The sequence below is a fragment of the Suncus etruscus genome, chromosome 13 (assembly GCF_024139225.1).
Source record: "Suncus etruscus isolate mSunEtr1 chromosome 13, mSunEtr1.pri.cur, whole genome shotgun sequence".
NCBI classification, from domain to species: Eukaryota; Metazoa; Chordata; class Mammalia; order Eulipotyphla; family Soricidae; genus Suncus; species Suncus etruscus.
This window is the reverse complement of record NC_064860.1, coordinates 31278895-31295700: the sequence shown is the minus strand read 5'-3', so window position 1 is coordinate 31295700 and position 16806 is coordinate 31278895. Positions and strand designations below refer to the sequence as shown.

General features: G+C 36.2%; 1 non-coding gene across 1 annotated transcript; it reads right to left on the bottom strand.

The window, feature by feature from the left end:
- Positions 1-8815: 8815 nt before the first annotated feature.
- Positions 8816-8946, bottom strand: LOC126026403 (small nucleolar RNA SNORA51). Its single transcript, XR_007501689.1, has one exon. It is a non-coding gene; the product is annotated as a small nucleolar RNA SNORA51 (small nucleolar RNA).
- Positions 8947-16806: the final 7860 nt, after the last annotated feature.

Genomic DNA, 16806 nt, shown 5'->3' with positions numbered 1-16806 from the left:
ATTTTGTCCATTTTGCCTTCTGGCTATGATACAGTTGGTGCCTCTTGAAAACCTTATTATTTATTTATTATTTATTTATTTATGGTAATTGGGCTTATAACCTGTGTTCTTAGGGCTCATTCCTAGTTCTGTACTCAGAGTTCACTCTTGGCAGGTCTGGTGTTGGGGATCCAACCTATAATTGTCTATATTGGTTATATATCCAATCTATATTGAATATTGTCTATATATTGTTTAATTGTCTATATATCCAATCTATAATTGTCTATATAGGTTGGCTGTGTGCAAGGTAAGAGTTCTATCCACCGTACTTTATTTTCACACCTGAAGGCTTCTGTTAGGCCTATTCTTTCTAGACTCAACTGTTTTTTCTACAATCAGTTCTGGGCTTTTCTCTTCATCCCTTGACTTCTCTTATATTGTATACCTTGTGAATCACTTCTTATAAAATCTCTTTATCTGTACCATTTCACGTACTATCTGCTTTCTGCCAGATAAAAAGTATTTCTGCCAAATAAAAAGTACATCCATCATCAAGGTGACACATGTTTGGGTCTTAATTGCTGATGTCACTGAAGTGCAGGAATACATTTCCTTTTGTTTTCTCCTCAACTTCAAATCATTAATTAAATTTAATTTAAAAAACCCAGTATTTAAAAATATTGTAGTAGGGGAAGTAATTAATTATGCTTTTAAAATGTATTTTATACAGGTATAGCAAGTTATTTTTAGTAGTGGCTATGTAACCTAAAGTATTCTAAAAAATCATAGATTTGGGGTTATAGGAGTTACAGATCAGACCTTATATATATTTTTAAACATGTATTGGTTGAAATTCTTGAGGTTCTTTTTGTTTGTTTGTTTTATGGGTCACATTCAGTGACATTTAGTGGTTACTCCTGGCTATATGCTCAGAAATCGCTCCTGGCTTGGGGGATCATATGGGATGCTGGGGATCGAATGGAGGTCTGTCCTGGGTCAGCCACGTGCAAGGCAAAAATTCTACTGCTGCGATATTGTTCTGGCTTCTTCTTGAGGTTCTTGAGGAAAACCACAAATAGATTTAAGGATGATTCACAAAACAAGTCATAATGATAGATACTGCTCCCATTAATAAACATGTTATCTCCTGCAAGAATTCTATAACTCTGGGAAAATTAAAGTTAATAGCCTGATAATATTTTTCCATAATCATGTGTCTGAAATTCCATAAAATTTTATAAAGTGTATAAGGTGACAAAACCTAAAGTACAATCTGTGGATCTACATGTTCTCTCATTCTCCAGCATAACTAGTATGTGGGCCTGACAGTTCCAACATCACCATGCCTGAAGTACTGAATCACCAGACACTGTCAGCAGACCCTCTGATCCCAAGTGCTGGATGCTTTTTCAAAAATATTTTTAAAAGGGACTTTGCTTAAGTAGCTGATTTGCCCATTGACTCTGGTTGATGGCTAATTTCCTCTCCCATTCAAACAAGTTGGCTTAGTCATTAATTTTTTTAAAATTTTTAATTACTTTATGTTAGATACTGTGGTTTGTAGAGCTGTTCATAATATAGTTATTTCTGGCATTCAATATTCCAGCACCAATCCTACATCCAGGGTAACATTTCATCCACCCTTGCCATCAGTTTCCCAAACTCCATTGACAGGTACATATAATTTACTTAATATTGGTTGGTACTACTCAATGGTAATGGAACTATCAAAAATGCCATTAAAAGAAAATTTGTGAAAAGTTTTATATTTCACCATGGGGTAGTTATATCATTATTTAAAGGTCTAATAAGCTGAACATTGCTAGTTGAGCATTCTGTTGTTGGTTTGCTTGTTGGGCTTATGTGGCTTCTATGATAATTTTGTATCTAACTTGGTGTATTACTACTAGGAACTTATTAAAATGATGGGGGGTGTTGAACAGATAAGATTCTGTAAACAACACATGTGCCCAAGAATGTTAACCCTTGATAGTTAGGGCAGGAAGTTTGAAGGAATGTTCAACTCTAGCCCCACAATTTGGCTTTGCATGATATACCTTGTAGCTAGGAAGAAATACGTGGTGTTTTGATTCCAGCTCTTTTCATCAAAACTATAGGCATTTGAAGTGCTTGGAACCAAAAAATCAACAGTTTTTTTTTTTTCTTCCACACATAGCTCCAGTTCCTTGAACCTCTAGGGAGTGCAATTTGCAAAAACAATGGAGGACAGAATATCACCTCCTTTGCCCAACCCCTCTTATATCACCTGCTCTGATGTTTCACCTTTTTGCCCTACCCCTTTTCAGCCCACTAGCTCAAAGGTTTTATATTTTTAATTGGGGCCACTGGATAAAAGCACTGGCACCCATTTCAATTAAATAAAAACTGAATGTTTTAATCTGGATTCCCTAGTGTTCTATGAGTAGCACAAAACTAGAGGTACTGAGAAACAGTTGATGAGCAACTAAGACTGGGACACATTGCAGCCTCCTTTTTGAAATGGAATTCTCCTGTCTTTGTGATTCCAAAAAGGTCAGGTAGCTGGACACTTTTATCTGACTTGAGAACTGTCATTGCATCCATGGTTCTTATGAAGAAATTGCAGAATGGCTTACCTTCACCAGTAGCCATTCCAAAAGTCTGGCTTTTGATAGTAATCGACTCTGCCTTTTCTTATGGCCAAGAGAATTTCATTTTGAATATGTATCATAACTTCTTCATATATTCATCTGTTCTTGGTAACTTGGATTGTTTCCAGATTTTTGGCTATTGTGAATAGTGCTGTAATAAATATAGGTGGGCAGAGACAAGGTCTATGTAGGAATATGTAGAAAGTGTTGGGTCATAGGGAGTTCAATTCCTAATTTTATGATAAATGTCAATATTTTCCCCCCAAAGCTGGACCAGTCAATAAAAAATGCTGTGCCACCGCTCTGGCCCCATCCTGTAGATTTCTTAATTTTATAGGCTGGTAACTCCTTAATTTCCATTGCTAAAACATTAAGTGATTGTTGTAGATACTCAGTTATAAGGCTCAGGCATTTGGGTGGACTTGGAAATTTGTTAGGATTTCTTTCCATATCTCCAACTGTAGGAGAGATTCTGCCAGCTATTCTGTTTAGCCTGGCATTCTTAGCATGATCCCACAAATAATAACTTTCATTTAATCTCATCCATATGCTATGTGATGTGTTTGGGGATTCCATATATTTACAGCTTTGACACATAGTAGTACAATATTGCCATTTTTATGATTTGTTAACACTTAAAAGCATCCCATTTTATTCCTTAAACCTGTTTAATTTCCCAAATCTTGAGAATCATCTAGAAAATTGTACTTATCTGAATGTACCAACCCATTTTCTTTAGGAATAAAGAAATAATTTTTCTCGTTAAGCTTTACCAGTGCCTTTTATATATATTAAATATTAACTCCTTATCAGATGGGTATTAGATAAATAGTTTATCTCATTCTGTCACCAGTATATCTCAGTCTGGTCACCTATTTCATTTATCTTAGTTTAATCTAGTCTTATTTGTTTATTTTTGCTTCACTTGCTCTGTCAGTGGTATTTCTCCTTAAAGATACCTTTAACTTCAGTGTCATGGGTAATTCTGGCTATGTTTTACTCTATATATCTTATAGTTTCAGGTCAGATATCAAGGTCTTTAATCTGTTTGGATTTGAATTTTATGCACAACATTAAACTTTTTTTTTGCATGTAACTGACCAATTTTCCCAGAACTACTTGTTAAAGGGCTTTTCTTGCTCCCCTTTGCATTCTTTGCTCTTTTATCAAAGGCTAATTGATTATATTATAATCTATTTAAGTCTATTCCATTGATCTGAAAGTCGGTCTTTATTCCAATACCACTTGTTTTAATTACTACTATTTTGTAGTACAGTTTGAAACTGAGGTAAATGATACTTTACATCTTTTCCCCCAGGATTTCTTTAGCTATTCATAAAGGTTTATTGATCTATATAAATTTTAGGAGTGTTTGATATATTTTTTAAAAACTGTCATGGAAATCCTTATAAGGAATTCATTAAATATGTACTTTGGGAAGTATAGCCATTTTAATGATATTAATCTTCCCAATGCATGAGCAGGGATGTGTTTCCATTTCCTTCTTTACTCTTCTATTTCTTAAGGCACTATTTTGTAGTTTTCTTTGTATGGTCTTTCATCTCTTAAATTGATTTCAGGGTACTTGATTTTCTGAGGCGCAATTGTGAGTGGTATTATTTTTTAAATGTCTCTTTCATTATTTATATTCAGAAAAGTCATGGATTTTGTGAATTAATTTTGTAGCCTGCCACTTTACTATAGAAATCTATTGTTTCAAGAAGCATTCAAGTAGTCTTCAGGATTTTCTAAAAATAATATGATGTGTTGGCAGACAGGGAGAACTGGATCTCTTAATTCCCTATCAAGATGTCCTGATATCACTTTCTTGTCTAGTTACTATGGCATGTACTTCCAGTACTATATTGAATAGAGGTGATAGAAGAAGGGAACCTTGTCTTGTGCCAGATCTTAGAAGAGAGTCTTAGTTTTTCTTTTGTGTGTCCCACAAATTCTGACAGAAGAAGCTTTTGTTTTTCTTTTGGATTTCCTCTCTGACCTACTGGTTTTATATATATATATATGTTAGTAGTGGGAGTTAGTAGTAGTAGTAGGAGTTCTTCCTGATGTACATATATTTTCATGATTTAGAAATGACCCTCTCTGTATCTTATAACCTTTATGAACTTGAAGTCAATGTCATTTGATATTAATATGGCTACATTTTTTGAGAGAGTTGTTTGCTTGGAGGATTGTTTCCCAACGTTTGATTTTTAGTCTGAGCTTGTTCTGACTGTTCAAATGTGTTTCTTGCAGGCAGCAGAATTTTCTGATCCCTTTTGCCATTGCATGTCTCTTAAATGGTGCATTTAGTTCATTATCACTGAGAAATATTATTGTCATAGAATTTTGTGTCATTTTATTAGATTTGTCTAGCTTTAAAGTAGCTCCTTCATTTTTCTTTTAAAGTTGGTTTTGAGTCTGTAAATTTTTTGAGCTATTATGTATATGTGATACTGTGTATGGTTCCTTCAAACCTGAATAAGAGCCTGGCTGGGCTGAGTATTCTTGATAATCTGTTAATTTTGTTGAGGTTTTTCATTATATTCCACCACTGCCTTCAGGCCTGGTGGGTAGCCTGTAATAAATCTGCTGTAAAGGAAGCTGATGCTTCCATGTAAGACATTTCCTTTTTGATCTTTCTGCTTTCTTTCTTTCTTTTTTTTTTCTTTCTTTTCTTTTTTTTTTGTTTTTTTTTTTGTTTTGTTTTGTTTTTGTTTTTTTTGGGCCACACCCGTTTAATGCTCAGGGGTTACGCCTGGCTTAGCGCTCAGAAATTGTCCCTGGCTTGGGGGGACCATATGGGACGCCGGAGATCGAACCGCCGTCCTTCCTTGGCTAGCGCTTGCAAGGCAGACACCTTACTTCTAGTGCAACCTCACCGGCCTGATCTTTCTGCTTTCAGTATTGTATCTCTATTTATGGTTTTTATCATTGTGACTAGGATGTGCCTTGAGGTGTTTTATCTGGCACTCTTCAGGTGTCCAGGTTTGGTGTGCATGCTCCCTTCATTTCTAAATTCTCAGTAATGATGCCTTCGACTGTTATTTCTTCATAGGTATTTTCCTCCTGGCTCTCTGGGACCTCAATGATTCTTATGTTGTTTCTGTTGAATTCATCCAAAACCCTATTGTTGTCTGTTCATATATTTTGAAGACTTTTTCAATCTTCTTTTGTTTATTTTAAGACTCTTTTCCATCTTCTGATGTTTTCTGAAAGTCTTACGTAGCATGTTTCGACCTTCATCTTTGGATGATTCTATTCTTAGCAGTTGTTACTCTGCTAAGTTTTTCATTTCACCTATTAAGTTTTTCAGTTCTGTCATTTCTGTTTGAATTTTTCTTATTTCTACTTTCCTACCACTTGAGTTATTGGCTGTCCATTCTATGGTTTTTTTGTTTTGTTTTGTTTTTGAATTCCTGGAACATCTTCAACATTTCCGCTCTAAAGTTCTTATTAGAGAGACTCTTTAAGTGGCTGATACTAGTTGAGTATTTGAAACTACCATCTTCATTCTACACATTCTACTCAGCACACTGACCTGTGTGTTAAAATGTTTTTCTGAGGGCCCGGAGAGATAGCACAGTGGCGTTTGCCTTGCAAACAGCTGATCCAGCACCAAAGGTGGTTGGTTTGAATCCCGGTGTCCCATATGGTCCCCTGTGCCTGCCAGGAGCTATTTCTGAGCAGACAGCCAGGAGTAACCCCTGAGCAACGCCGGGTGTGGCCCAAAAGCCAAAAAAAAAAAAAAAAAAAAAAGTTTTTCTGAGTCACAAAGAGGACCCAGCTGTCTGCCTCAGTTTCTTGGTACTCTGTACACTTAGAAAATTCTTAGTTTTCTCATCAGTAAACTAATTAGTAGATTTTCTTTTTCTCTCCTTTCCTTCCTTTCTTTTTCTCCTTTCTCTCCTTCTTTCCCTCCTTTCTTCTTTCCTTCTTTCTCTTTCTCTTTATTTCTATTTCTTTCTCTCTTTTCTTTCTTTTGTTCTTTTTCTCTTTTTTCTCTCTTTCTTTCTCTTTCCCTCCTCTTCCTTCCTTCTCTTTCTCTTTATTTCTTTCTCTCCCTTCCTTCCTTCCTTCCTTTCTTTCTTCCTTCCTTTTTCTTTCTTTCTTCTTTCTTTCTTTCTTTCTTTTCTTTCTTTCTTTCTCTTTTCTCTTCTTTCTTTCTTTCTTTCTCTTTCTTCTTTTCTTTCTTTCTTTCTTTTTTTCTCTTTCTTTCTTTCTTCTTTCTCTTTCTTTCTTTCTTTCTCTTTCTTTCTTTTTCTTTTCTTTCTTTCTTTCTCTTTCTTTCTTCTTTTCTTTCTTTCTTTCTTTCTTTCTTTCTTCTTTCTTTCTTCTCTTTATTTTTCTTTCTTTCTTTCTTCTTCTTTCTTTCTTTTTTCTTTCTTTCTTTCTTTCTTTCTTTCTTTTTCTTTCTTTCTTTCTTTCTTTTCTTTCTTTCTTTCTTTCTTTCTTCTCTTCTTTCTTTCTTCTTTCTTTCTTTCTTTCTTTCTTCTTTCTTCTTTCTTTCTTTCTTTCTTTCTTTTCTTCTTTCTTTCTTTCTTTCTTTCTTCTTCTCTTTCTTTCTTTCTTTCTTTCTTTCTTTCTCTCTTTCTTTCTTCATTCTTTCTTCTTTTCTTCTTTCTTTCTTCTTTCTTTCTTTCTTTCTTTCTTTCTTTCTTTCTTTCTTTCTTTCTTTCTTTCTTTCTTTCTTTCTTTCTTTCTTTCATTCTTTCTTTCTTTCTTTCTTTCTTTCTTTCTTTCTTTCTTTCTCTCTATTCTTTCTTTCTTTCTTTCTTTCTTTTCTTCTCTTTCTTTCTTTCTTTCTTTCTTTTCTTTCTTTCCTTTCTTCTTTCTTTCTTTCTTTCTTTCTTTCTTTCTTTCTTTCCTTTCTTCTTCTTTCTTTCTTCTTTCTTTTCTTCCTTCTTCTTCTTTCTTCTTCTTTCTTTCTCTTCTTCTTTCTTTCTTCCTTCTTTCTTTCTTTCTTTCTTTCTTTCTCTCTTTCTTTCTCTTTCTTTCTCTTTCTTTTCTTCTTTCTTTCTTTCTTTCTTTCTTTCTTTCTTCTTTCTTTCTTTCTTTCTTCTTTCTTTCTTTCTTTCTCTCTCTCTCTTTCTTTCTTTCTTTTCTTCTTTCTTTCTTTCTTCTTTCTTTCTTTCTTTCTTCTTCTTTCTTTCTTTCTTTCTTTCTTCTTCTTCTCTTTCTTTCTTTCTTTCTCCTTTCTTTCTTTTCTTTCTTTCTTTCTTTCTTTCTTTCTTTCTTTCTTTCTTTCTTTCTTTTCTTTCTTTCTTTCTTTCTTTCTTTCTTTCTTCTTTCTTTCTTTCTTTCTTTCTTTCTTTCTTTTCTTTCTTTCTTTTCCCCTTCTTTCTTTCCTTCTTTCTTTCTATTCCTTCCTTCCTTTCTTTCTTTCTTTCTTTCTTCTTTTTTCTTTCTCTTCTTTTTTTTCTTTCATTCTTTCTTCCTTTTTCTTCTTCTTTCTTTCTTTCTTTCTTTCTTCTTTCTTTCTTTTCTTTCTTTCTTTCTTTTTTCTTTCTTCTCTCTTTTTCTTTCTTTCTTTCTTCTTCTTTTTTCTTTCTTTCTTTTTCTTTCTTTCTTCTTCTTTCTTTCTTTCTTTCTTTCTTCTTTCTTTCTCTCTTTCTTTCTTCTTTTCTTTCCTTTCTTTCTTTCTTTCTTTCTTTCTTTCTTTCTTCTTCTTTCTTTCTTTCTTTCTTTCTTTCTTTCTTTCTTTCTTTCTCTCTCTATCTCTCTCCTCTCTTTCTTTCTTTCTTTCTTTTCTTTCTTTCTTTCTTTCTTCTTTCTTTCTTTCTTTCTTTCTTTCTTTCTTTCTCTCTCTCTCTCTTCTCTCTCTCTTTCTTTCTTTCTTTCTTTCTTTCTTTCTTTCTTTCTTTCTTTCTTTCTTTCTTTCTTTCTTTCTTTCTTTCTTTCTTTCTTTCTTTCTTTCTTTCTTTCTTTCTTTCTTTCTTTCTTTCTTTCTTTCTTTCTTTCTTTCTTTTCCCCTCTCTTCAACATCTGATAGTATCTGGGGCATACTCCTTACTCTGCTCAGGTATCAATCCTGGCAGGGTTCAAGGGATACTATCTGGCACTAGAGATTAAACATGGTCTGCCATGTGAAAGGTAACTGCCTCACCCACTGTTGTATCTCTCTGGTTGTTAGTGGTATATTTAAATATATATATATAATATTTTGCCCCTGTCAGGCAGATAAACTCAGCATTTTTCTTTTTTATTGTCCCCCAATTCACAATACAGACCAGGCAAAGGGCCTGTGTTGAGGTGTATATGGGGTGCATTTACTGTACCTCCTCTTTCTATACAGTCAGGGTAAAGAACACAGCCTGTGGTAAGCCAGTGCAACATTCCCATTTGTGTAATGATTCTCAGAGACAAAATAGAGGAAGACTGGAGGGTCCAGCTCCCGACATGAAGCTCACCACAGGGATTGTTTAGTGCAGTCATAGAAATAATTATACTGAGAACTATCATAACAAAATCTGACTTAACGAGGGAAGTAGAAAGCCTGTCTAGAGTACAGGCCGGGAGGAAGGACACTTGGGATATTGGTCATGGGAATGTTGCACTCTCAGCATTTTTCCCTGTTTAAGTTTGGTAATTACAAAATACTATTTTAAAGGAAGATAACTATCTAGTGTCTCTAAGATATAGGTTTACATATTTGTCTCTGTACAAGTGATTGAGAATTAAAAGATCTATTTTCTAATTTTGTGCAAACCAAATCAACAGAGCTCAGGCAGACTAACTACTTAACTTTTCTGGCCATTTTCTTCTTTTTAAAGAGAAAAGGGTTGATTCCCCATTCTACTTCAGTTCATAGAATTTAGTAAAGTAAATATATATGGGATTTTGTGAGCCCTTCTCAGCACTGTACACAAAATCTTTTTTCCCTTGCCTTTGAGTATGTTACAGAGAAAGCCTGAAGCCTGGGCACAGTCCAGACTTCTTTGGGGACCTCTCCAATTAGACAATCACTGTCATTTAGAATTCCTCTGGGTGGATAGAGTAGCAGGAAATATTTCAGCCCTAGGAATCTGGATGAAATCATTAGATGATCATTGAAATAGATTAAAAACTTCTCATCAGAACTTGAAAATGACATCACAAATTGATGTGAGGTTTCAGTAAAAAATGCTTTAATGTTGAAATGATCAAGTGTCTAATAACAAATCTTAACTTTTCCCAAAGAGCCAGACTACAAAATTTCCTTGTGTGCCAAGCAAGTATCTTATTACTTGACACAATAAATAGGGCACAGCTGATGTCATTGTCCTGGGAAATAAACTGCTGTTTCTGGTAAGTAGGTGGTAATTTATGTTAAAGTATTGCTGAGGGCCAAATTCATCCCTTTTGTAGGGTGGATAGCTTTTCTGAAGAATAACAAATTAGTGTTTTACTGCTTAAATAATAGCCTGACCTAAGACAATTATTACTGTAATATAGCTACATAAGAGTGACCCCAGGGCCTTAGAAATAAGACTTTCCTAAAGAATGCTAACATGGAAAAGGAAGTAATTTTTTGGTTTAACAGAACTAAGCAGAGAATAATGGAAAGAAGAGGGGCAGCTGACATAATTTATCTAACAATATGTGTCAAGCACTTCTAAATGTTATACCTATGACTTTATCCTTACAAAAACTCTGCATTGGGTATTATTCCCTCCATTTTAGAAAATAAGACTGAAGCTCAGAGTGGTGAAGTGGCTTCCACAAATTCAAATGTTTATGTCTCTGGTGGAGGTGCGATTCACATTCAATAGAAAGTCCATGTTCTAGAGTGACTCTAGTTCCCTAGTCTGGACAGAGTTCATATCTGTATATGGATCCCCTCATCTTCACCATCTTACTCTGCATCCATAGAAAATTTTCTAACATGTCTTTTGATTTCCAGTTATGGTTATTTAAAGGGAATTTTGGTGAGAGGTGACAAATAGGGAGAAAAGATGCCTCAGGCTCTTATCCTATTCCTTCCAGCTTATTCCTGCTCCCTTGACCAAAAGTTTCAGTTCCTGTCAGCCTCTCCTACAAATGGCTTCTTTTGGTGTTTAATAACTATTTTCTCTTCCAAGAGCTTTAGGCTCTGACCTTGTCTCAAATCTCCCTGTTCCGAAGCACTACATAGTAACAGTGAGTCTTAGTTTTCCCATCAGATAAAACATCAAGACTTAGATTAGACATGGTTCCCTCTATTTTTTGTTGTTGGTGGTGGTGATTTTGATTCAAAGAACATTGTGTTACTATCTATATATTCTGGTCCCCCTGCCATATCTGATTATGTTCTGGTTTAACTCTAAAGATTGTCTCTATTTTTGACTCCAGCTTGCTGATAAAAAATTAAAGGTTTTTAGTCTCATTTTATTTTGCCTTGTTATGGTTTCTGAATACTGATATTCAGAGTTCAGTGAAAAATAATAATAACATGACCTGAAGTTTGTGCAAAGTTCTGTAAATAGTCATTATTTTCTACTTAAGTAGGTGTGTTCCTAGGAAAAAATACTATGTCTTTTCATTTCTTTGTTTTTGTTTTTGCTTTGGGGCCACACTCAGCAGTGCTCAGGGCTTATTCCTGACTCTGCTTAAAATCATTCCTTGAAAGGTATGAGTGACCACATGTGGTGTGGAAGATAAAAATCTTGGAAAATGCAAAGCAAGCACTTTATTCACTACAATATCTTCCTGGCCTTTCTTTTCTTTTTTAAAAGACTGATAAGGGCCAGAGAGATAGCATGGAGGTAGGGTGTTTGCCTTGCATGCAGAAGGACTGTGGTTCGAAATCTGCATCCCATATGGTCCACTGAGCCTGCCAGGAGCATTTCTGAGTGTTGAGCCAGGAGTACTGCTGGGTGTGACTCCCCCCCAAACAAAATTAAATAAAATAAAAGACAGATAAGAATTAAACAACAGAGAGCATGAAAACCGGCTAAGCTTTGCAAAAGCCGGCTCCCTGTGTGTGACAGCAGGCAGGGAAAATCTGCGAAAGTACACCGGCCCAGTGGGGCCCAACTGTGAAAAACTGTGAGTGTGACCTGTCTATGTCTGTCTACTGTCCTCTTGCGTGAAACTCTTGCGAGTGGGGCAAAAAGAGGCTCCAGTGGAGCACAGACGCTCCGCTCCGCTACGCGGCCGTGCACTCTTTCTAAGGAAAGAACTCCATTGCAACAAGAAGGAAAAATCACACTAAGAACGGCGCTATATCACAGAAGCAAACATTTCTCTCCGGACTGTCTTCTCTGTTGCATGCTCGGGCCTAAGATTTGACCCAGTGTGAGGCTTCATCCACGGAGGACTCCCCTCTCTTAGAGGCAAGTCAGCCCATCCAGAAAGGGAGGAGCCAGAGGAGTGTGCTGCCTGCATCATATAGACAATGAATACCACCACAACACGTAGAAAAACCCACAATACAAGTGTGACAATGGGGAAACAACGCAGGCCAGCATCAGACATAGAGAATGAAGATGACAATTCTGAGGACAAGATAATGACCAACCAACTAATCAACCTCTCAGATAAGGACTTTAGACTAGCAATATGGAAGATGCTCAATGGACTCCAAGAAACCATGGATCGAGTTGAACAGAACACTAATAAGAACCAAGAAAATATGAAGACAGAAATCACAAAACTCCAAACTGAAATAACATGTCAACTAACAGGACTGAAAAAGTCAGTAAACGAAGTGAATGACAAAATGGATAAGCTCTGGGACAGGGTATCAGAAGCTGAGAATAGACTTGGTGCTGTGGAAGATGAGATACATAACAATTCCATACAGCAGGAGAGATTGGACAAAAAACTTAAAGCAAATGAGCAGACAATGGAAAAATTAGTCAAAGAATGGCAACAGATGAAAATAGAAGTCTATGATAAGATCAACAGAAACAACTTAAGAATCATTGGAGTCCCAGAGACCCAGGAAGAAAATTTCCAGGAAGAATCAATGGTCAAGAACATCATTAAAGAGAAACTTCCAGAGCTAAAGAATATATGTGATCAAATCCTGCATGCCCGAAGAGTACCAACCAAAAGAGACCCCAGAAAAACCACCCCAAGACACATCCTAGTCACAATGACAAATCCCACAGATAGAGACAGAATTCTGAAAACAGCAAGATCAAAAGGGGAAATCACGTTCAAGCAAGCTTCCCTGAGATTTACAGCAGACCTGTCACCAGAAACACTCAATGCCAGAAAGCAGTGGTGGGATATTGTGACAAGACTGAATGAAATGAATGCTTCACCCAGAATACTATACCCAGCAAAACTCACTTTCCGGTTTGACGGAAGAATACATGGCTTCACAGACAAAAAACAGCTCAGAAACTTCACAGACACAAAACCAGTCTTAAGAGAAAAACTGAAAGACCTAATCTAAGACAAGACTACCCAAAAGACACACCAAATTTTGAAATAAAGATGGCGTTAAATCCCAGGACAATTCTTTCTCTCAACGTCAATGGACTAAATGCACCAGTTAAGAGACACAGAGTGGCTAAATGGATCAAAAAACTCAATCCAACCTTCTGCTGCCTACAAGAAACGCACCTGAATAGTCAGAACAAACATAGACTCAAAATAAAAGGCTGGAGAAAAATTATCCAAGCAAACAACACCCATAAAAAAGCTAGAGTGGCCATACTAATATCAGATAATGCAAACTTTATACTCAGGAAGGTTGTAAGGGACAAAGATGGACATTTTATATTAATCAAGGGGTACGTAGAGCAGGAAGAATTCACTCTCCTAAACATATACCATAAACATGCACCGAATGAGGGGCCAGCAAAATATTTAATACAACTGTTGACAAATCTGAAAAATAATATCAACAACAACACAATAATTGTGGGGGCCTTAACACGGCTTTGTAAACACTGGATAGGTCAACCAGACTGATACCCAACAAGAATATACTAGACCTGAGGAGAGAAATGGAAGAAAGAGGCCTAGTGGATATATATAGGACACTCCATCCCCAGAAACCTGGATACACATTCTTCTCCAATGTACATGGGACATTCTCCAGGATAGACTACATGCTGGCACATAAAACATACCTCCATAAGATCAAGAGGATAGAAATTTTGCAGACTACCTTCGCTGACCACAAGGCTCTGAAATTATTTGTGAACTCCAAAGGGACTCAGAAGAAACACTTTAACACCTGGAAGTTAAACAGCCTCATGCTCAATAACCAGTGGGTCTGAGATGAAATCAAGGAGAAAATCAAAAGGTTCCTGGAAACAAATGACAATAAAGACACAAACTATCAGAACTTATGGGACACAGCAAAAGCAGTACTGAGAGGAAAATTTATAGCTTTGCAAGCACACATCAGGAAGGAAAAAGGAGCTTACCTGAGTAGCTTAATGACACAGCTAATAGAACTAGAAAATGCTCAACAAAAGGACCCAAGAATAGGAAGACAGAAGGAAATAACAAAGCTGAGAGCAGAAATCAATGAAGTGGAAACTCAAAAAACAATCTGAAAGATCAACGAAAGCAGAAGTTGGTTCTTTGAAAAAATAAACAAGATTGATAGACCACCGGCAAACCTAACAAAGAAAGAGAGAGAGAGAAACTTGATTACTCGTATCAGAAATGAAAAAGGAGAGATCACTACTGATATGACAGAGATTCAAAGGGTAATCAGAAACTACTTTGAAAAACTCTACGCCACTAAAAATGAGAACCTGGAAGAAATGGATAAATTCTTGGACTCTTATAATCTTCCACGGTTGAAGGAAGAGGATGTAGCATATCTAAACACCCCCATCACATTGATGAAATTAAAACAGTAATCAAATGTCTGCCGAAAAACAAAAGCCCAGGTCCAGATGGATTCACTAATGAATTCTATCAAACTTTCCAAGAGGAACTACTGCCAATCTTGGCAAGACTCTTTCATGAAATTGAACAAACAGAAACACTTCCAAATAGCTTTTATGAAGCCAACATCACCTTGATACCTAAACCAGACAGAGACGCTACCAAAAAAGAAAATTACAGACCAATATCACTGATGAATGCAGATACAAAGATCCTCAACAAAATCCTGGCAAATAGGATTCAATGCCTCGTTAAAAAGATCATCCACGCCTTGCCAAGCTTTGGAAACGACTGAATCAAGGGTAGCAGATGCGGTGACTGGAAGCCCCACACCTCTTCACCCAGTGTGGCCAGTCCACCGAGGCACGTCTATCCCTTCTATATTGTATACTAAACAGGGGGAGATGTGGGAGATCGAGCACCCCACATATCAAAGGAACTCTGAATGAATTTTCCACTGCCTGTCTGATTCAAGCCACAAAAGTTTGCATAGCCCCGAACCAACAGAAAACTCTGCAAATAAATTTAGCTCAGCACAAAGAATCTGGCTTAACCAGATGCCTTAACCTTTCCATGGAACTGTTTTTGTAACTGCTCTCAAGCATGTAGTTATAGATATGTTTTTGTAAAGTTTAAATTATGATCCTTATTGCTTGCACAAAAGATAGATTAAATGAAAAATAGGCTAAACAAATAATTGTATTTGCGTAAATATCAATTAGCTATTTGTTTAAGAATTTGCTTCCCCTCCCCCCATCCTGCCAGGTTCCTCTTTATCCTTCCCGCCATCAAAATGTGTTTATGCTCCCATTGGTTAAAATTGTTGTACTTGTACAAATCTGATTGGTTTATGTTTCAATCCTATGTTACTAAAATAGGCCCTGGATTGAGCTATTATGAAAGGGGCCCTTGGGCTACTGTGAAGGTAAGAAGTGCTCAGGCCATGGGGGTATTGTTGGAAAGATGTGTGCAGAAATAATGTTAACCGTATATTAACTTCTTATCCTCAATAAAAATAAGCTATTATAAAAAAAGAATAATGAATCATAAAATTCAAATGGAACCACAAAAGACAAAGGTTAGCGAAATCTATACTAAAAAACAAGAATCTAGTGGTATCTCTTTACCTAATTTGAAGCTTACTATAAAGCCATAGTAGTCAAAACAGCATGGCACTGGAACAAATGCAGGGTATTAGACCAGTGGGACTAATAAGAAAGACTGTAGCCTAGGCTTCAGCTTAGGATTTGTACAATAACCAAGATCTCTAATTCCAGATGTCTGCTTTTGACAACTACAAAAAAAAAAAAAAAAGATCATCCACTATGATCAAGTAGGTTTCATCCCAGGAATGCAAGGCTGGTTTAACATCCGTAAATCTATCAACATAATACACAACATCAATAACAAGAAAAATAAAAACCACATGATCATATCAATAGATGCAGAGAAAGCATTTGATAAGGTCCAACACCCATTCTTGATCAAAACTATCAGCAAGATGGGAATGGAGGGAACCTTTCTCAATATAGTGAAGGCCATCTACCACAAGCCAGTGGCAAATATTATCCTCAATGAAGAAAATCTGAAAGCCTTCCCTCTAAATTCTGGCACAAGACAAGGCTGTCCTCTCTCACCACTCCTATTCAACATAGCACTGGAAGTACTTGCTATAGCGATTAGGCAAGAAAAGGATATCAAGGGAATCCAGATAGGAAAGGAAGAAGTCAAGCTCTCACTGTTTGCAGATGACATGATACTCTACTTAGAAAACCCTAAAGACTCTATCAAAAAGCTTCTAGAAACAATAGACTCATATAGCAAGGTGGCAGGCTACAAAATTAACACACAAAAATCAATGGCCTTTCTATACACCAATAGTAATAAGGAAGAAATAGACATTAAGAAAACAACCCCATTCACAATAGTGCCACACAAACTCAAATATCTTGGAATCAACTTGACTAAAAATGTGAAAGACCTATACAAAGAAAACTATAAAACTCTGCTCCAAGAAATAAGAGAGGACACGTGGAAATGGAAACACATACCCTGCTCATGGATTGGCAGGATTAACATCATCAAAATGGCAATACTCCCCAAGGCATTATACAGATTTAATGCCATCCCTCTAAAGATACCCATGACATTCTTCAAAGAAATGGATCAGACACTTTTGAAATTCATTTGGAACAATAAACACCCTCGAATAGCTAAAGCAATCATTGGGAAAAAGAATATGGGAGGAATTACTTTCCCCAACTTTAAACTGTACTACAAAGCAACAGTTATCAAAACAGCATGGTATTGGAATAAGGATAGGTCCTCAGATCAGTGGTATAGGCTTGAATACTCAGAATATGTTCCCCAGACATAC